At 41.1% G+C, this 21,179-nt stretch overlaps 1 protein-coding gene across 9 annotated transcripts in view; it reads right to left on the bottom strand.

Moving 5' to 3' along the window:
• The window catches only part of BACH2 (BTB domain and CNC homolog 2), a 389,117-nt gene that overhangs the window by 363,326 nt on the left and 4,612 nt on the right, over window positions 1-21,179 (bottom strand). The window contains exon 5 of one of the 9 annotated variants that reach the window (XM_055535471.1): window positions 1-21,179. This exon is cut by the window's left edge and continues 12,696 nt beyond it. The exons of the other annotated variants lie outside the window; for them this stretch is intronic. The gene's annotated coding sequence lies outside the window, so the exon portion shown is untranslated. 9 annotated transcript variants of the gene reach the window in all.

Below are 21,179 nucleotides of genomic sequence, written 5' to 3'. Positions count from 1 at the left end.
GCTGCTGGATACAAATGCTACCCATGGTTAGGGCTCAGGGCTAATTTCCACCCAGCCAGTGGGTCTTCTTCCATTACTCCAGCTGCACTCGTCGCCCTTGACTCTGAATTTCCATAATACTTTCTGGATGTCCCTAAATCAAGTTATTCTCTGAATGACCAAGTGCGAGAGGCAGCGCACACACTGCGCAGAGCACTGGATCTGGAGCCAGAGGCCTGTCTCTTTCCTCAGGGCTCCGCTACACGGGTCCTGCGCCTCTGCGCCTCAGCTTCTTTCTTGAAAATGTTATTCTATTATCTCATTGACAAGGTTTTCTCAAAGGATGAAGAAGATCATCCCTTTGTCAGGTATATTAATAAACGCTGGTTTCCTTCCAGGGAGACTGTAAACCCCCCAAGGGCAGCTCACATTTCTCCCAGCTCCAAGGATGGTCTGTTGTTCCGTCGCTAAGTCACGTCCAACTCTTTGCGCCCCATGGACTGCAGCGTACTGGAACTGTCCTTCATTATTTCCTGGAGTTTGCTCAGACTCGTGTCCATCGAGTCAGTGATGCAACGCAGAAATTCAAAAGACATGTATGTGAAGGGCAGATGGAATAAATGAACCCCTTACAAGTCTAGTGATCCTCTGTCAATATTCTGAAATGGACTTTTCCATATCTGTGTTAAATAACAGCTTCCAAAATAAAATGCATTTTCGCATACTCGGTCTGCCAAGAACATAAAATGATTTTTACGTTTGCTCTAATGAGGGGTTTAAACGATCCACCTAACCTTTATCTGTTCTATGATACTAAATTCTTTTTTCAGGCCTCGTTTTTTTTTTTTTTTTTTTTACAAAATACAGAAAATGCACAGCAAAAGAAGAAAGAGCAATGGCGACACAAAGTAATTGGAAAGATTTTTCACAGCTATTGATAAAAAGGGAATTTTGAACCACCACCTTAGTCATCAACCAGCGTCAGGCGAATCTGAAGCGGCGAAAAATAAAGCGTGCAGGAGAGAACCGGGACCCGGGTTCAGGCAGCCGGTGAACAGAACTCTCAGGACGAACTGCCGGAAGTGGTGCTGTACCTTTATCACGGCCGCCCCCACCTGACCACCTGGAGCAGCCTCAGAGGAAGCAGACAACCCCCACACACTTTCCAGCTGCATCTCAGCAGCCACAAAGTACGCACACATCATCAGCCAACGTACAAAATTATATCAGAAGCATCAATGTGAAAAGGGGAAAATCTTCAACTCGTGATGAGTAACCTGTGTTATTTAGATTCGGTCACCAAGACCTAAAGCTAAGCTTAAGGGGAGACCCCTCTAAACACACCCACACAAGCCTGATAACTGGCTACCTGCGTGCAGGATTTCACCATCAGATATTAGAGGCTCTTGAAAAACTAAAGCTACAAACCCCTTGGCAGAGAGTGGGAGCCCACAGCGGTGAGGGGTATTCTGGGGGCAGGGGGGGGTCTGTGGTTCTGCTCCCCCTGGTGTTCAATGATGAATGGAAAGATGTCACTGGATTCAAAAGCAGGGAGGACTGTTCTCCGCCTTAGAATTGGACTGGACAAAGAAAAGATCCAGGGCCCTGTGACCACCCGACATTGTCCTACCAATGAAAAGGCTGGATTTTATTGAATGAGTGTAATTCACATGTTTGGAGCAGTATTGTTAAGAGGTTCTTGGAGTGTTCAGAAATCCACATTATTTTAAGTGGAGAGAAAAGAGGAAAAAAAAAATAAGAGCAACTGTTTACAAGTCATTTTTAAAACTTTGCTTTGTTCCACTTGGATAATTTTTTAATCACCATTTTAGGCTGTTACATTCAAAAGCACCTGCACTGCAAATCAGGAAAGAACACACCTGTTCTTCAAATATGACTTGAAAATAACTTGATTCCCCCATCATGCTCTCATTTGATATTGATTTTGGAAAGTGAGAGGAAAAACTGAATAAGCTCAAATGCTGACCCACACCATGTAACCCTAAGGAAATCATCTGTGGACATTAAAAAAAACGTGACTTTTACACATATACCCATAATCCCTCAAAGTACACACAGTAGTTGGAGGCTGGAGTAATCGCGCTTCACGGACATAACAATAACCAGGAGGGATTTTCTACAAAACGCAAGAGATGTCCATCATAGCAACAGAGGAACGAAACTTTCAGTTCATAAGTGATACGCCCTAAGTTAATGTCCTTCGCTCCACTCTAAAATAATTTTCATTTACCACCAATAACCACAACAATGTTCTTTGTCCACTGAGGCTACATTTCCATTTGCCTTGTAACCTGCCTAGGGCCACCCTGAGTCAGAGCACAGAAAAAAGACAGATTTCTTCCTCTGCCCAGTCAATTTAAGTTCAACAACTCTGGTCAGTCTAAACATAAAACACCCATCTTTAAACGATCATCATTAGCGTTAAGAAGCTACAAAGACTGAAGTCTTCTGTTGGCAAATCCTAGAACTACCCTTCCTTCACACAGGATGCCTCTGGATAAATGTCTGCCTTCATTTTTTTTTTTTCCCCTAAAAACAGGTTGGGGAATTTGGTAATTGCCTTCTTTGCAAGAATGCAAATTTGATTGCCTGAAGATTCCCCTAAACAAAAGAGGGAGGGTTGGAGGAAAGTTCAATAAAGTTTTGAGAACTGTAGCTTTCATTATAGATTTTGGGATGTAATTGTCTACCATTTACCCGCACCTCAAATTCCTCATCTCCCAATAAACATAATCCAGATACTTATTGCTCATTATACCCTAGTATAATGTCATCCTGGTAACAATCTCATCTTCATTATCCACTATTTATCTGCCAGAACTTCTCTTGAAGGAAAAAAGTATAACTGTAAGAGAAACCTTAGTGATACAAATTCAGTCTTTTCATATGCTGTGTGTGCTCAGTCACTCAGCCGCATCCGACTCTGCAACCCCATGGACTGTAGCCCACCAGGCTCTTCTGTCCACGGAATTTTCCAGGGAAGAATACTGGAGTAGGTTGCCATTTCCCACTTCAAGGGATCTTCTCAAACCAGGGATCGAACCCGAATCTCTTGCACCTCCTGCAGTGGCAGGCGGATTCTTTACCACTGCGCCACCTGGTTACCCCTTTCCAATTCTATATAGATGAAAAAGTTTACTATTTTCATGCTTCCATCCAAAAATGTGTTAAAAGCAGAAAAATGATTACACCTTAGATCCTTTTGTAAAGGCTGCCTTGATACCTATTTTGATATAGTATTTGAGGATTAGAAGTCTGTAGTTTTTTACTACATATAATATAGATAAATAACAAGGTCCTACTGTACAGCACAGGGAACTACATTAAATATCCTGAAATGAACCATAATGGAAAAGAATATGAAAAAGAATATATATAAATGAATCACTCTGCTGTATACCAGAAATTAACACAACATTGTAAGTCAACTCTATTTCAGTTTTTTAAAAGTTTGCAGCTTTTACTTTTCTTCTAAAGAGTATCATAAAGCCAAATTTTAGACTCATTTCCAAGACAATTTAATAATTTAGCTGCTTTTATACTTCTACTCCTACATATATGCCCAACAGAAACGTACTGTGTGTTCACCCAAAGATATGTACTGGAATGTTTAACAGCAGTGCCATTCAGGATGGCCAGAAAACGGAAAACCATACAAATAGACAAACAGTGGTATATTCATACAGTGGAATACTATACAGCATTGAGAATTAAAATATCGACCATTATACGCAATGACATGAATGAATTTCACAGACATGAAACAGTGCATGCTACATGATTCCATGTATATAAAGTTTAAAAACAGGCAAAGCAAACAGAATTACAGGTGTGCAATTCAGAGTGGCTCAGCATAGTAAAACTGAGCTAGAGAGTTTAACTCAGATTCAAGACTTTATCATTAATTATGCAAGCCAGGCTTCTCTGCTTTCTACTTCCATAAAATGGAGTCAACAGCAAAAATCAAATGACATAACAGTGCACTTTTAGCAAAAAAAAAAATGCTTATCACTGTTGCCTAAAATATTAAATGATACTGTATTATTGAGAATTCTTTAAGTTACAAGATTGCATACAAATATAAGTATAAATGTTTAACTGGAAATACAGTATTACTAATTTTGCTATTTAAAGGACTTTCTAACAAAGATTTGCTGTTATTTAGTCGCTAAGCAGTGTCTGGCGCTTTTGCAACCCCCATGGACTACAGCCTGCCACACTCCTCTGTCCATGAGGTTTTCCAGGGAAGAATCCTGGAGTGTGTTGCTATCCCCTTCTCTGGGGAATCCGCCTGATGTAGGGATTGAACCCACATCTCCAGCATTGCAGGCAGATTCTTTACAACTGGAGCCACCTGGGAAACTCTAAAAAGATATGCAACATTTATTCTACTTATACCTTACACTCCATCCTCGGACTCAGCTGACCACTCTATTTTCTTGTGCTTTTCCATCTTTTCTCGCTTGTTTCCACTCAATCCCCTTCCTACCCCGCCATGCCCCTTTCCCTCTGCCCACTGGAATCTCACCCACTCTTGAGCACCCAATCAATGCACCCCTCCCTGCCATGGTGACATTTCTCTCCTTTTCCATTGAGTGCTTCCAAGTTCTTGGAAAAGACTGTTGAATAGCTATTTCTCTCTTTCTATGACATAACAAGTCATATGCTCATATCTTGTCTCCTCAGTAGGCTGGATCTTTTCCTAAAAGAAGGGACCTGTGTGATATTTATTTTAATCCCCTTCAATACTCTGTACATTGCAGATATTAAAATGCTCGCTCTATCAATGCTCTTTTTGTGTGCTCAGGAAAGCAGGCACGTCTCAAAGTAGGGCAAAGGTACAGACTGAGATTTCTTCTTTTGAGTAAGTGGAGTCTGTCAGTGGTGTCTCATCTCTAAAACTCTGTGTGTTAAGCTCTGATATTTTTCTCTGAGAGCTCTCAATCACTCTATACTTTAGAATCTAGACCAGCACTTTTCAACAGAAATAAAACATGAGCCACATACGTAACTTAAAATGTTCTAGTAGTCACATTTTTAAAAGTAAAAGGAAATACATAAAATTTAAAACACTTTTATATATAGTATCATTTCAACAGGTAAACAGCATTCTTATTAAAAAGGTATTTTGTCTTTTTTGGTACTAAATCTTTAAAATCCAGGGTATATTTTATACTCATGGCACATCTTGACTTGGACCAGCCACATTTCAAGTGGTCAAAAGCCACATGCAGCTAAGTGGCGACCGTATTAAACAGCACAGACTAGACTGGAGTATGTGATTGCAAAGCATTCTGAAAAAAATCTAAGATCAGCTAAACTCTATATGGATATGCAGTACTCTTCTTCAACCTTGCTCTTAAAAACTGAAGTATATACTTCGGACATTTGTATCTTTAACAGCTATCAAGTTCACCATCGATCTCATGTCTACTCAATATTTAAAATGGTGATCAAACATTCTAAAGTTCAGAAAAGTATGATAATTATTAAAAATAAATTTATAAATTACAAATAATTTTGTACCTTGGACTGGCTTATTCATTTTATGTCTTACCAGAGCACTCAGCCCAGAGCTTTGAACACAGAAAGTTCTCAGTATATATTCATGATGAATGAATGAACAAATAAAGAAAACAAGCGAGCAAGCTTACAGAAAAAAGTCTAGCCTTCCACCTCCCAATTACTAATATGATAACCTGTGGTGACATCTATTCAAAATCATTTATGGATAAAGAAATCGAAACTTAAAGACTCACACTAAGATGGAATTTAGATTTTGTTTAAGTCAGTTCTAGAAAAGGAGGGGAAACCCTGCTAAATTAAAATGAAAACTGGATTATCATGCACTGAAGTTAATAAAGTGCCTATAGTACCTTACATTTTATAAAGCCATTTGTCATATTTATCTTATCTAGATGCCATATATCACCAAATAATATCTAAGCTAAATATCAAAGTACAGTTTCTTCTTTCTCCTACATGTTAAAAGAAAACAGATCTGGAAATATGTGCTTAAGCCAAGTAACTCATGGTTATATGGCCTTAAAAAAACACATCTTTTATTCATGAGAAGTTTTCCCTATTCATTTTTGCCATACAGTAAAGCATATTTTATATCTGATTGTAAGTCATTTAAGAACTTCTTTATTTTGGAATCTTAAGACTATCATGCTAAGTATTAGTTTTACTGTGGACATCAAAAGAATAAATGACTAATTACATAAAGGGAAAAGGATGAAATGAATCATGGGTTCCACTTGAACTTCATCAGTTAAAAGGATGAGTAGCAAATCTTTAAGGAAAATAAGAAATGAGCTTAAATTAGTCATGATCTTTTGAGGGGGGAAAAAGGTACAACTATTTTACTTGATCTCAGGTTTAGTATCTAAAAGATAAAGGGCACTGTGGAGAATCACTATAAATACTCAGACTTTGAAGGTTCCTATAAGGTCAAAACATGGAATATGCACAAGCAAAAAAATACAAAATCAATGTGATATGTTTTTATCATTTAAATATCTCTTATGCGCATTCTTAAGGGGTATTCAGAACCTTAATCCACTCTGCAAATTTTAAAGACTACAGAAGAAAAATTTGAATGAACTAACAATTTTAAAATAAGAATCTCATCCTATATATTAAAAAGGGAAAAAATCACTATTATATTATATTGTAATTGTTATAAGCTGCCCCAAGACATAAGTAACATTACATTTACTTTAGGGGGAAAATGGGCAAAAAAATTTCAAACTAATTCAGCAACAAAAACTTGTTTGGCTTTATCTACATGTAACCTACACAGGCATTTATTTTTTACTTTTTAAAAATTGAGATATAACTGACATACAACATTGTATTTGTTTCAGGTGGACAACAGAGTGACTTGATATTTGTGTGTGCTTATACATATATATATATATATATATATACACATACACACACACACACACACACACACACACACACACACATATACAGTGAAATGGGCTTCCCTGGAGGCTCAGTCGGTAAAGAATCACCTGCAGTGCAGGAGAACTGGGTTTGATCCCTGGGTTGGGAAGATCCCCTGGAGGAGGGCATGGCAACCCACTCCAGTGTTCTTGCCTAGAGAATCTCCATGGACAGAGAAGCCTGGTGGGCTCCAGTCCATGGGGTCACACAGAGTGCGACATGACTAAGCACAGCACATACTGTGAAATAATCACCCAAGGAAGTCTGGTTAATATCCATCACCACACATACTTACAAATTTATTTTTTCTTATAAAATCTACTGTCTCAGTAACTTTGAAACATAAAATACCTTATTATTAACTATAGTCAAGGTTCTAAAATCAATAATGTCACATATGAACTGGTAATTTTCAGTTGAACATATACTTTAAATAAAATCACTGAATCCCAAGAATTACAGAGAAAGGATCTTAGAAACGTTTAGGCCAGTGCCTCTCAAAATCTAATGTGTAAATGAATCCCCAGGGAAATCCTATTAAAAATACAGATCATGATTCCATAGTTGTGAAGTGGGCCTGAGATTCTGCATTCTAACATGCTCTGGATGATGCTGATGCTGCTGGGCCTGGAACCACACGTCAGGTACGAAGATTAGTCAAGCCTAAAGGAGAGCCCACAGCTTTTGTTTGGAAGTCTCCAGCCACCAGGAGCTGAAACCTGCCTCCACCAGCAGACACGGCAGGCATCTGACTTGTGGAACAACAAAGAAAGCTGATTTCCTCTTCTAATGACGGAAGACACCCTTTCTCTCTCTACATCTTCTCTTCGCCAAACTAAACATCCCCACTTCCTTGGCTATTCTTAGAAGTGGCCAGTTTCCAGATCCTTAAACATCTTGATCACAGAGGATGCTCCATCCATGGTCAGTATCTTCCTTAAAATAGTCCCCAGTAATGGGGCATGGTATTCTGTACATGGGACAACCAGGCCTGGGAATAGCTGAGCAAAATCACTGCATAGTCCTATCTAAATGGGACTGCTCACTAAACGTGGCTCTACGCAAATGTCACCTTCAGTAAGAAGCAAGGACCACACTACACTGGCAGCTCAAAGTCTTATAGGGAAACAGGTACCAAGCAGGTGTGCAAATTCTGTATTTGAACAGGTTATTTTTTTTTTTTAACTCAAATGTAGGAATTTACATTTATGCCTACTAAATGTCACCTTGCTACTTTGGGGTTGGCATTTTCTTAGGTAATTTTAAAATAACATCAAATCAGAAATATTTTCAGAAAATAACAACTCACAAAATCTGTTAAAAAATGTATTATCTAATATGTAATAAGTATATACATTAGCAAAAAAATCCACACACAGTTAAAATAATTATTTTAAAAGAACATTCTTGGGACCATCATTCAGGCTAGAAAATAAAACATTTTGAGGACCCTGGAAGCCCCCAAAGAATTCCTTCCCTACTATGTCCTACTCCATTACCTCTAGAGGTAACCATTATACAGATTTTTTTTTTTTTTTTTTTGCTGGCAATCATTGCCTTAATTTTCTTTATAATTTTAACATCTATATGTCCCTAAGCAATCCACTTAGTTTTGTATGCTTTTGAACTTTATATAAATGGAATCATTCTATATGCGTTCTTCAGTGTCTTGCTTTTCTCACTGGACATTTCTAAGGTTAACCCATATTGATGTATGCATTTTTGTTTAACAAACACTTACCTAGAATTTATTACATGCCAGTCACTCTCCTAATCATGTCACAAATATTAACTCATTTAATCTTCCTAACAACCCTATCAGGCAGACACTGTCATTTACCCCAATGTACAGGTAAGGAAACTGATGAGCAGTGAGGTTAAGAAACTTGTCCAAGGTCACAAAGTAAGTGGGAGACCCAGATTTTGAACCCAGGCAGAATCCTTGCTCTTAAACACATCTCGCACACCCTCCTGTATGCGGTGTTATTGACTCTTTTTTTTTTTATCCCCACAGCCAAACAGTATCTCAATGGGTAAGTACAGCAAAATGAGTTAATTGAATACAATGTTGATGAGCATCTGGGTTGTTTCCAGTTTTTGCTCTTATTAGTCAATGTTTCTTTGAACATTCTTGTCAGTGTTTCCTTTTTTTTTAATTTATTTTTAATTGGAGGATAACTGTTTTACAATGTTGTATTGGTTTCTGCCATACAACAACATGAATCTGCTATAAGAAGACATATATCCCCCTCCCTCTTAAGCTGCCCTTCCACCACCACCACCCCCATCCCATCCCTCTAGGTTGTCACAGAGAATCAGGCTGAGCTCCTGAGTTACACTTCAACTTCCCATTAGCTATCTGTTTTACATATAGTAATATATATATTTCAATGCTACTGTCTCAATTTGTCCACCCTCTCCTTCTCCCCACCGTGTCCAGAAGTCCGTTCTCTACACCCGAGTCTCTATTCCTGCCCTGCAATCAGGATCATCAGTATCATTTTTCTAGATTCCCTGTATATGCATTAATATACGATATTTGTTTTCTCTTTCTGACTTACTTCACTCTGTATAACAAACTCTAGGTTCATCCACCTCAGTGCAACTAACTCAAATTTGTTCCTGTCTGTGGCTGAGTAATATTCCGCTGCAGGCTTCTCAGGTGGCTCAGTGGTAAAAAAAAACCCACCTGCTGAGCAGGAGACGAAGGTTTGATCTGGGTCGTGAAGATCCCTGGAGAAGGAAATGGCAACTCACTCCAGTATTCTTGCCTGGGAAATCCCTGGACAGAGGAGCCTGGCGGGCTAGAGTCCATGGGGTCACAAAGAGTCAGATGTGACTTACTGACTTTACAGCAACAACAAATATCCCATTGTACATATGTACCACAACTTCCTTATCCGTTTTGAAGCACATGAGTAAGACTTTTTCCAAAATGTGTATCTAGGAGTAAGATTGATGGATTGTACTTGGTTGAACTTGGTTCAGTAATAAACTGTTCTTTAACGTAATTGTATCAAGTTATACTCCTACTAACTACGTACAAGACCTTCCAAGCATGCACATCCTCACCAACACATGGTTATATCAGATATGTAAATGTTTGCCAATCCAGAGAGAGTATATGGTGTGTTACTGTAATTTTATTTAACATACATTATTCAACTAGCCATTTGGGTTTCTTTGGTGAAGTGCTTGTTCAAGTTTATAAATGTACAGTATCATTTTTCTACTGGGCTATCTGGCTTCTTCTTACCAATTCATGTGTTCTTTACATATGCTGGAACAGTACCACAGATGTCCCACAAATATCACCGGCCACCTTGGGCTTGTTTTCTTACTCCTCATGTTTTAATGAACTGAAGTTCTATTTACATTTTTTCAAACAATTAAAGTGAAGGCCTCCTCATACATTTTAAACTTTTTGTACTATTACAGAAGAATTTTCTAGGTCTGCACTTAAAGAGTCCTTCATATCCCTTCATTAATTATGTCTTAAGAAGGTCTTACTTGGGAATGGTCAAAGTATACTGACAATGACTGATATGGAACAATAAAACTGATGAACCTGACATCTATAAGATCTCGAAGGATATCAGCTAGGTAATTAGGACCATTTCAGCAAATCCCACAATCATTTTAAGGATGTAAGCAGATTCAACTCCTTCTGTTAAGGCCATCCTGACGTCCAATCTTTGCCAGCTCTCCTTTCTTCCAACTCCAACCACACTTACCTCGACTATTCATCCTGGCCCTTGATCACATCCTGCTGTGTGCACTGTATTTCAAATGCTTCATGCTTATATATGTGATCTCCAGAAATACTAACTTCCCTACCGTCTGGGACCATGCTTTCTACTGGGTCCGTATTCCAACACCATAACCTGGGCTTAACGGAGTTCCCTTCAAAGAGCAAGCCCCTTGACAAGTAATTCTCTATTTGCACAGTAAGTGAATTTAGGACGAATTAAGAGAACTTCAGAGCCAACAGATATAACACATACGTTAGGAAACTGTACAAAATAAAAACATAAGTTAGTTAGAGAGATATCTAACAAAAGTTGAGCGAGAAGAAAACACTGATGAAATATATATCTGAAATCGTAGCCTGGGAACAGATTGTAAGGAGCTTTAAAGGCTCTTCTGAGGACTCTGAGTGTTTTCTATGGACAGCGAGAAGCCACAGGTGATTCTTAAGAGACAGTAAGTTCATTTACTCAACAAATACATGCTTAATGAGCAGCCCTGTAGTGTCACTTTTCCAGGCCCCTGGACTTACACAGTGACCAAAGGAGGCAAAGACCCCAAAGTCTGGAGCTGATTTCATAATGAGGGAGACAGATGGACAAGCAACCTCATATACAAGAGGTCAGAGGGTGATAAGAGCCTCAGAGAAAAGGAAGGAGAAGAGTGGGTGCCTGGAAAAGAGGGTGGTCCCTCCACTCCACAGGGTCAGGGAAGGTCTCTCTGGTGGGGCAAGAGACAGCTTAAGGTCGCAGAGGGAGCCTGGGTATCCCCGGGATCTCCTGCCAGTTCCCCCGGACCAGGCTCTGTGGGCATTTTAACAGCCAGAGGCAAGCCAATGATCCCCATCCTCTTTCACACTCTGAGTTCTGAGCCTCCTCCTCCCCTGAGTACTCCCCAACCACCCACCCCCTCCAGAGGCCTTTCTCAGCCCATCAGGATTCTCCACCTCAAGGCTGGTGGAAAAATCATCCCAACACCTTGTTCTCTTTGGCTGATGTCCCCAGGCTCAGGCCTACCTCCTCCTAAACACTTTGCCAGCAAAGGTCCGTCCAAAGCTATGGTTTTTCCAGTAGTTATGTACGGATGTGACAGTTGGACCATGAAGAAGGCTGAGGGCTGAAGAACTGATGCTCTCAAACTGTGGTGTTGGAGAAGACTCTTGAAGAGTCCCTTGGACTGCAGGGAGATCACACCAGTCAATCCTAAAGGAAATCAACCCTGACTATTCACTGGAAGGACTGATGCAGAAGCTGAAGCTCTGATACTTTGGCCATCTGATGTGAAGATCTGACTCCCTGAAAAAGACCCTGATGCTGGGAAAGACTGAGGGCAGGAGAAGCAGGTGAAGGAAGCCTGGCATGCTATAGTCCACAGGGGTCACAAAGTGTCGGACACCTCTTAGGGACTAAACAACAACCTACTCCCTGGATTCTGAAGCCAGAGCCTCCCTTGGGTTTTTTCCTGGAGCCTCAGAATCCAGCCTCCTTCCCAGGATGTATTCTTAGACACAGGCGGGAAGCCAGTGTATGCTCCCCTTCCAATTCCCTTCTTGTCTGAATGACCCCTCCCAGAAACCAGCTCTGGGAAGAGATAGCAACAGAAGCACCCAGAGCCACTGTGGGGTCTCCACAAGCAAGAGACCAGGGTCAGGGAGGGGGCTGTGTTGGTGCACATGTGTCCACATATATACACAGAGTGTGTGCATATGTGCGCACATGCCTGGGTCTGTCTAGGAATGATGTGAGAAAGGGTGTGTGCATGCAGGCAGGAGCAGAAAGAATCTACAAGAATAAACGAGAAGAGGTGCGTGTTCACATAGAGAAAGAAATGTAAAGACTTGGCAAGAGGGAGGAAGACCAAGAGGCAAAGAAAGGAAACGCTAGCGGGGAGCAAGACACCAGGGTAAAGACAGTAAAGGGACGCATAAGTATTAAAACTAAAAAATGCTGAGAAGATGGCATGGAAAAACAAGAGCCATCCAGGATGAACTGTGAGAGAGGCAAGACTGACACAAAATTTCAACTAGTAACATTCTCATTTTGTGCTTCTCTTTAAAGCGTTTAGTATTTCCCAGATCAAGGCTAACAGAGCAGGTAAGGCACAAAGGCCACTGGCTCTAGTAGCTAGGAAACCAGTGATGCAACATTTCTAAAGATGAAGTGTTCAGAAAGAAAAAAAAGCTGTATAAAGGTAAATGTAGGTGCTGATTTCATAGTCTAGAAATTCAGTTGCTTTCACTACAGAATGCAAAAAGGAAAGGCCCTGGGGTAAGACCTCTGTGGTCTTACCGAGCTAAGATAGCGATCTCTGATGGTCTGGCCAAACTGCAGGCAAAACAAACCAAAACTGAACAGCAAAATAAGAAAGTGCCCACAAATAGACGCAAGCAGAGAGGCTGCAACTTACAAATACACACCTAACCTCCCTGTGATGCTCAGGGTCTGCGGGTCTCAGCCCTTCAGCCCTGGAAACGGGGCAGCACCGTCCTTCCTGTCGTAACTGCTCCTTCTCACTCGGCCGTTTCCTCTGACTCGCATTTTCTGTTACCCTTCCTCTTGGATTCCTCTGACAATGACTCACAGGGCAATCAGCCAGTCAGCGGTCCCACAACCCTCCACAACAGACGCTGTGGAGAAGGCTGGCAGCTTGGTGGACCAGAGTCCGGACCCGTTTTTTCCTTTCTCTGTTCAGAGAGGATTTGCTTTTCAGCCACATTTCCCTCAAAACACAGCCCCGGGAGATGCTTACTGCACAGATTTCTAAACGATGAAATGATCTGAGTTTGGCGACTTGGTCATAATGAAACTAAAAACAGTAAGATGAAAAAACAATAGTGTGATCATCACACCTACAAAAAACAACTTTAAATTTGGGTGAAATCAAGAGATCAGAAAAAAAAAAAGCTCAAACTAATATTTTCCAACCTTTCACTAACAGCTAGGGCTAAAACCACATGTTTTGAAGGTCTTGCACTGTGTTATTATTAGAAGTCACAATTCTATTGATACTGATGAGTCATTTGTATCGGCGGAAACCAAGAACTTCCATCAACATCATGTTACACACAGTCACTGTGGCTTGGCTTTTTCTTTATTACTGGTCAAAGCTGCTTCAGAATGCTTACTGAAGCTAAAAAAAAAAAATGGAGGCAAACTCCACAATGGTGTGTAAAGCTTTCCTTTCTCTAACTGATTTTACTTTAATCGTCTTTCTCAAGATAAGTTTAGGATGCTCTGATCAACTTGTATCTGCAAAAGGAAGTTTATTTATAAACCTCAAAAAAAGTAACATTTTCACTTTCCGATGAAAATAAGCAGAACTGAACTCCAAAAACAAACAGCGAAACCATTTCTGAAAACACATGCCAGCTTTAAAATGACCTGAGGTCAGGTTTGAGTTTTGTTTTTTTTTTTAACCTTATTAACATGCAACAGATACAAACAAAATCTGTCATTACTTAAGGACTTGAACCACATAAAACAAAGTGGGGCTAGCTGCTGAACACGTCCTGCCCACTGCCCCAGTCCGGGCACACACACCTCACTGACACAGGGAGAAGTGGGTCAGGTCTGGGTTACACCAGGAAAACCTCAGTTAACCGTTCAGAAGAGTTCCCTCTGGTGCTAAGGAGGAAATAACAGCAGAGCCCCTTTCTCTTACTCTCATCCCCACTCCCCTCTCCCTATAAGGAGCACCAAAAAATTAAAAGGAAGTAAAAATCGGTTTTCTTTGGGGGCTTCCCAGAAATACTGTGATGCTCACGCAGTCACCAAGGTAGAAATATGCCCAATTTTCTACCCCGGGGAAACAAAAGCCGTGTCTGGTTGCTGGAGGGAGAAGGGAACCCAGCTCAGCAGCGACCACAGATCTGAAAATAGTCTCCCCGCAGCGAAATGGTCGAGGTGCTCTCCACGGCGGCGCTGGTGCTGTGGGCCGATCGCAGTGGGGCCAGCTGAGGGCTCTAACAGCTGCATGAGTCAGCACGCGCGGCTGGAAGGAAACTGCTGACATGCTAAATGGCTCTCGCAGACAGAAGGCGCACACACCTACCCGGCAAAAACAAAAACAAGGTACATGCAAATCGGCAAACAGGAACCTCTCTCCCCTCACAGCTCCTACTTGCCAAGGTTCAGCCCCAAACAGACACAGAGGAGAGATGCCGCTGCTCAAAAAGCAGTGGAGACAACTAATAATACTGAAGAGAGATAATAAACAATTCACTCTTCGTGTTGTGATGTGGGGAACAGCTGCACTCAAATCTCACGAGCCAGTTCATTTTAACCAGGTTTTAACTGGATTTAACTGCTTTTCCTCCCTTCTGACAAAAATCAAAATAGTTGCCGGATCGACCACAAAAACTGGTAACAGACAAGCACAGTTCCTGTTTTTCAGAGGGGACTTACTTTCAAACCCACAACGTAGAGATGTTTAACACAAGTGGAAATTTAAAATTTATTGTTTGATGTGGGAGCTTAAACCTGTACACAAATTCGGATCCCACGAATGTCCTGGTGTACTCGCATCTCAGGCTGGCTCCTACATGACTTTTCACCTCCTTTCTCTCACTTAATACCGGACCCAAAATTCCAGAGGAAACGGATTATTCGGAACTCAGAACACATTGTCCCACACAGAAACACCATGATGTTCAGGATATTCCATGAAGGTCGTCTCAAATTTAAAATTCAAGTCAGAGGTTACATTTGTAGTTTTAAAAGAGAAAATAATACTGTAACAATAGTTCCAAAGCCAATTAAAAACTAAAGAAAACATTATTGAGTGACTAAAGCACCTAATTAGAGGCAGTCTGCTAGGTGAGACTTTTGGACTTTGTCCAGTTTCACTCTGGTTCTCCAATATGACCTTTCGTGGTTAATTCACTTTAAAAATGCATAACACTCTCCTATTTTGCCATAACATTTCATCAGGAAAATAGTTGATCAGCTGTGAGTTTCAGTTTTTTTGTTGCTGTTGTTCCAAAAAATTCACCAAGAGTTGGAACAGAAAAAAAAAAAAGAAAGGAAGAAGAGCTACAGAGAGGGGGTACTAGAGAGAGGAGACCAGAAAGAAATGGCATCAGAGACAGAGGAAGGCACAGAGGCAGTACTAAACAGAAGACAGAAGAAGAGTACTAATTAGGGAGAGGTCCCCCTAATAGACAATGTACTCCACAGAGCAGGGAGGGACTCTCCTTACCCAGCTACCCAAGAGATCAGACCCCCAGAGAATGAAAGATGAGTACAGGGCATTTCCACAGACTGACACTAGATGGCGCCATCAACTCAACATAGCATGGTTGCTGGGGGAGTCTGCATGGGGGAGGGGTAGAATGGAAGCCAGTTCAGACTCATCACGACTGGGTGTTCAGAAGGCAACAAGTCTATCTAAAAGCAGCAGGGTTGGGACTTCCCTGGTAGTCAGGTGGTTAAAACTTGGTGCTCCCAACGCAGGGGGCACAGGTTCAATCCCTGGTCAGGGAACTAAGATCTCACATGCCAAAACAATAAAAATTTAAAAAGCATGATTTCATTAAACTGTCAGCCTCTCCAAATGTCTGGTTGTCACTACCAGCCATGCTCATAGCATGGGGCATGTCACTTTTGAAATAGACTTATCAACTCAATTTTTAATCAATACAAGTGTAGGGTGGGGAGGCAGATGGGTGAAATCCATTCTTTTTTTTTCTTTTAAAATTCAACATTTAAGGATAATAGAGTATTTCAGGTTCACTGCTACTGACTGACTGACAAAAATTCCTAGTTATAGACCAAGTGGTTTTCCCCTGAACCTCCGTTTAAATATCAAATAACACACCATCTTGCTACCCAGGTTTATGCAATCAGATCGAGTGTCTGGCAAGAGAAAGATGATGCTTTCTGACAAACGTATTATCACATTAAAAATCATCTGCTCTTCATATTTGTAATACTGTGGTTTATACATTCTAATCTGCTTGTCCATATTCTCTGTCTCCACAGTTGGATTTATATAGAGCCCTCGTTTTACTCAGAAATTTTCCTACCGTCACCAGGTTACCAGTGTATGAGATTCTACTAGCCCCATCGCTAGGGTTTTTACTTCTTTCAGTTTATCTCCTATTAATAAGCTGATCCTTCAGAAAGAAGTAATACACTAGGTTGTTGCTGCTCAATCCCTGGGTTGGGAAGATCCCCTGGAGGAGGGCACGGCAACCCACTCCAGTATCCTTGCCTGAAGAATCCCATGGAGAGAGGAGCCTGGTAGGCTTCAGTCCATGGGGTCGCAAAGAGTCAGACACGACTCCACACCTAAACAACAACAAAAGACAAGTTTTCATAAAATCCTTTTATGAGATTGGTTTTGAAAGGGAAGAAGGGGACTGGTTAAGTGCACTGGGTGGCCTAAAGGGAGCAGAGGAGAGAGTGAAGTCAGGACAGAAAGTGGACACTGGGAGAACTAAGAGCAAGCCTTGCATGGCTTCTTTACAATGCCGTCAAGATCATCACCCCGATGCCAATCTTCTCAAGGAAATACATGAAAAGGGTTAACTCTAAGTAAGTCTACATTTTCCACTTGCTGAATGGGTAATAATATCTTTTATAGTTAATTTCATTTTTTTTCACAGTTTGACTCTTCAGGACTCATTCATTTGCATAATATGGAAGCCTGAACCTCTATAGATGTTCTACAAATCAGTGCAAGTAATTCTCATACTAAATCAGCAGCTTTAATTTAAGCTCATCATTGTTTGCATAGAAATCTTTATGCACTCATCTGCTTGATTTTTTTAATCACTTAAAACCTCCAACAGTGACACACTAAGCATCTCCCCATTTAGCCATCTCCAAAATTTGAACTAAATACTGAAAAATAAGCACAGTACAGTCATATGCTTGATCATTTCCCAAATTGAGCTTCAAGCGTATGCTTAATGTTCCAGCAGCTCCAAGGATAATGCCACTTGTCTAAAGATGACAACTTGGACATCCAGCCCAGGACGCAGCTGAGTCAGCATTCTAAACAGTCACCCTGCAAACCCAGGGTAATCGGGGTCACTACCGAACCAACTGCCTAGCGGAGTCCTTTAAAATCATTCAAATCTCCTGTTGAGAGTTGCAACATGCTAATCTGGCAAGATAATCTCTTCCTGAAATTGACTAGAATGGAGCAAAGGTTACCTGTTTTTATCTGTTACTAGCAGCTAAGATATCTCATTAGGAACTCTGATGGAATTGGTTCTGAATGAAATTCTTCCTCCTCAGTAGAAAAAAAAAAGAAAGCTATAAACAAATTCTTCACATAACAAGAGGGTAGGAGCGTGAGTTACAGAAAAACCCTGGGAACAGAGTTATAGGATTCATGTTCTGTGTCTAATTCTTCCTGTGTCTTGACATGTTATCACTTCCATCCTCTGAAACCTCAGACGGACACTGAGAACTGAGGAATGCAATTATCAGAGAGTGAGTTAGGTGAAAGAAGAAAGACAAAGGATGCATTCACTCAGGCTCACTGAGAAATTATTTTTCAATTTTATCTTTCAGATAGATGTCAATAAAATATCCAGTAGAGAGAGATGGCCTATATTTCCACTTCTGAGATGTGATGGAGAGCAAAAAGGAAGAGAGGGTGCAGAACAGCACGTGGTTAAGAGAACAGGTTCTAGCATCAGACTCCTCGTGTCCAAACCCAGCTCAGCCACTCATTAGCCAAGTGACATCCATGCCTCAGTCTTTAATGATCACACCTGCCTCTGGGTGGTTATATGAATTAAATAGTTAATATGAAAAACACATATAAGGCTCCCAACACAGGTTAGCTATCATAGGAAAGAAAAAAAGAAAATAGATGAGTTTTAGCACATAATAAGTCCATTTGTTTTAAACAGATGCTGTCTGCACTCCTAAATTGTGCTAAGAACAGTGTGTATAATCATCCTGGGTCTGCAGAGACTGGAGACCTGTCCAGTCTGGGACAGATAGGGGCTTCTGATCAGCTGGACTCTCATTTTCACCCAAGCCCCTTGCCCCCAAGCCCACACATATTAGACAACTGGGAGGGCATGCCTGAAGCTTCTCATCACTCAAATATTGTCAAAATGACCCTCAACATGCCCAAAATAAGAATGCTAACTTGCATTTTTTTTTCCAGTAGGGAAACAAACAATATTCTTGGCAATTAATTCTGTTTTTATCAGGTTCTAAAGACACAGATAAATAAATCAATTCTGGACTCTGTATACAGGAACCATTACTGGCCAAAATGACTCAACACGTTATACCATGGTTTATGCAATATTCCAAAGGGCCACAGATAGGAGTGAATTAATAGGCTTGGGAGACTTGTTGTTGCTCAGTCGCTCAGTCATGTCCAACCCTTTTCGACCCCATGGACTGCAGCATACCAGGCTTCCCTGTCCTTTATTGTCTCCCAGAGCTTACTCAAACTCATGTCCACTGAGTCGGTGATGCCATCCAACCCTCTCATCCTCTGTCATCCCCTTCTCCTCCTGCCCTCAATCTTTCACAGCATCAGGATCTTTTCCAATGAGTCAGCTCTTTGTTCTCATCAGGTGGCCAAAGTATTGGAGTTTCAGCTTCAGCATCAGTACTTCTAATGAATATTCAGGACTGATTTCAAGATGGACTGGTTGGATCTCCTTGCAGTCCAAGGGACTCTCAAGAGTCTTCTCCAACCCCACAGTTCAAAAGCATCAATTCTTCAGCGCTCAGCCTTCTTTACAGTCTAGGGAGACTAGGGGGAAAACTAGCTAGTTTCAGACAGGTTCAGATGGCAGCTGACTCCATAATTCCTTGGGCAGGGCTGCCCCAACCTCCCAACAAGGTCACGTCCCTCCAGTACATCCTCCAGTGCATATAATACCTTTCCTTCTCAGAGTCTGCAGTAAGTCATCTGTGGCTATCTGATAAATGTCATCCTTCCTGCTAGATGGGGTGCTTCATGAGGTCAGGGCCGGGATTGGGCTTGCTCCCCAAAAGCATCATGTTCACCTAGCACTACATCTGCCATGTTAGGGATACTCAATATCTGTTTAGTGAATGAATGAGCCACTTGCCTCTAAAGAATGCCATTTCTGGACACCTGGCCCATTTTATCCCATCCATGAGCTCCCGATAATTAGGAGAATACAGGAGGGGAATAATATAAAACCTGCCTATAATCTGTAGATCCTGGGAGACTAAGCAAAGTCGCTGAGCAGCACCTTGGCTTTGTTTTTCTACGTATAAGAACAGGAATAACCACACTGGGCTCTCCCAGCTTTAAACTCCAAAGTCTAAGCCTTCTATGGGGTAGACACATGCAGCCTGAGGAAACCCCTGAAGCATCCACAGAAAGTGGCGAGGGAGAGACAAAAGGATGGAGTAAGACTGGAGTTTTGACAATGGGCTTGGAAATGCAGAATGCTTCCCTCTGCACTAAGCTGGAGTCTGTCCACATGCCAGCTGTAGTAGGCTCGGGAATAAATGAAGATAATCACGAGAAGTATGGGGAAACTGGAAATAGGAGGATGGCAATGCTTGGAAAAAGGGAAGATGAAAGCTGACACAAGCAGGAGAGGGAACCAGTAACCAGGCAGCCACGGGCAGGGGCGTCAGTGCCACGTCCTCCCGCCACCAGGAGTGGAACAAAGAGGTCAGGGAGGCAAATGACACATCTCAGAACCAAAGGCCAATTTATAATCAGGCTGAGGAACAAAAGAGAAGTTAACCAGGGTAATATGCTGGAGAAGTCGTGATTATGAGGTCACTGGGGAAGACTGAGAGACATTTTGGCTGTAATTCCAATGACGAGGATGAAAAAGTACGTGAAATGCTTTCAGATCAGGAAGATTTATTATTTTGGAAAAAAGTAGCTCAAGGAAAAACAAAAGCAACATTCCTGCCTGATTTTTGAAGTAGTGCCACTTGTAGGACTGAGTTCAATTTCCATATTCTTTAGAAAATAAATGGTCCTTGAAAAGGACATACTGGTGCTTCTGAGACTTCCAGCTTTAGGGAAGCTGAGTAGCATGCAGATGCTGAGAGTAAGTTTCAGTCTTAGAGAAACTGACATTTGAAATTAACAAGAAAAAAAAATAAAAAAAGGTTGGGGGAAGTAAAAACCTTAAATTGACAAAGAAAGAACTACTTTTCTATTAGATATCATCACAGACCAAAAAAAAAAAAAACAGATGAGTAATAATTCTGGGCAATCTGAGTTTACAAAATGTTTAATTCACAGCAGGTTTCAGTTTTGACTTGAACAACATGTAAATATTTACATGAAATTTAAAAATGGGACAAGAATAGGTCATATGCTGTCACTGGCAATCCAGGAGCGATTTTCTATCATTCCAAAAGCCTTGGTGCTGCTTTCCCTAACACGGCTTCAGCTCGGCCGAAAGCTTCTTTTCTTCTCCAGAGTAATGCCAGTTTTTGCAACCAGCCCTGACTTCTGAACTGCTTGTGCCTCTGATAGGGTCCTATGTCACTGGAACCTTC

The sequence above is a fragment of the Bubalus kerabau genome, chromosome 9 (genome assembly GCF_029407905.1).
Source record: "Bubalus kerabau isolate K-KA32 ecotype Philippines breed swamp buffalo chromosome 9, PCC_UOA_SB_1v2, whole genome shotgun sequence".
Taxonomy (NCBI): Eukaryota; Metazoa; Chordata; class Mammalia; order Artiodactyla; family Bovidae; genus Bubalus; species Bubalus kerabau.
This window is presented reverse-complemented; position numbering and strand designations above follow the sequence as displayed.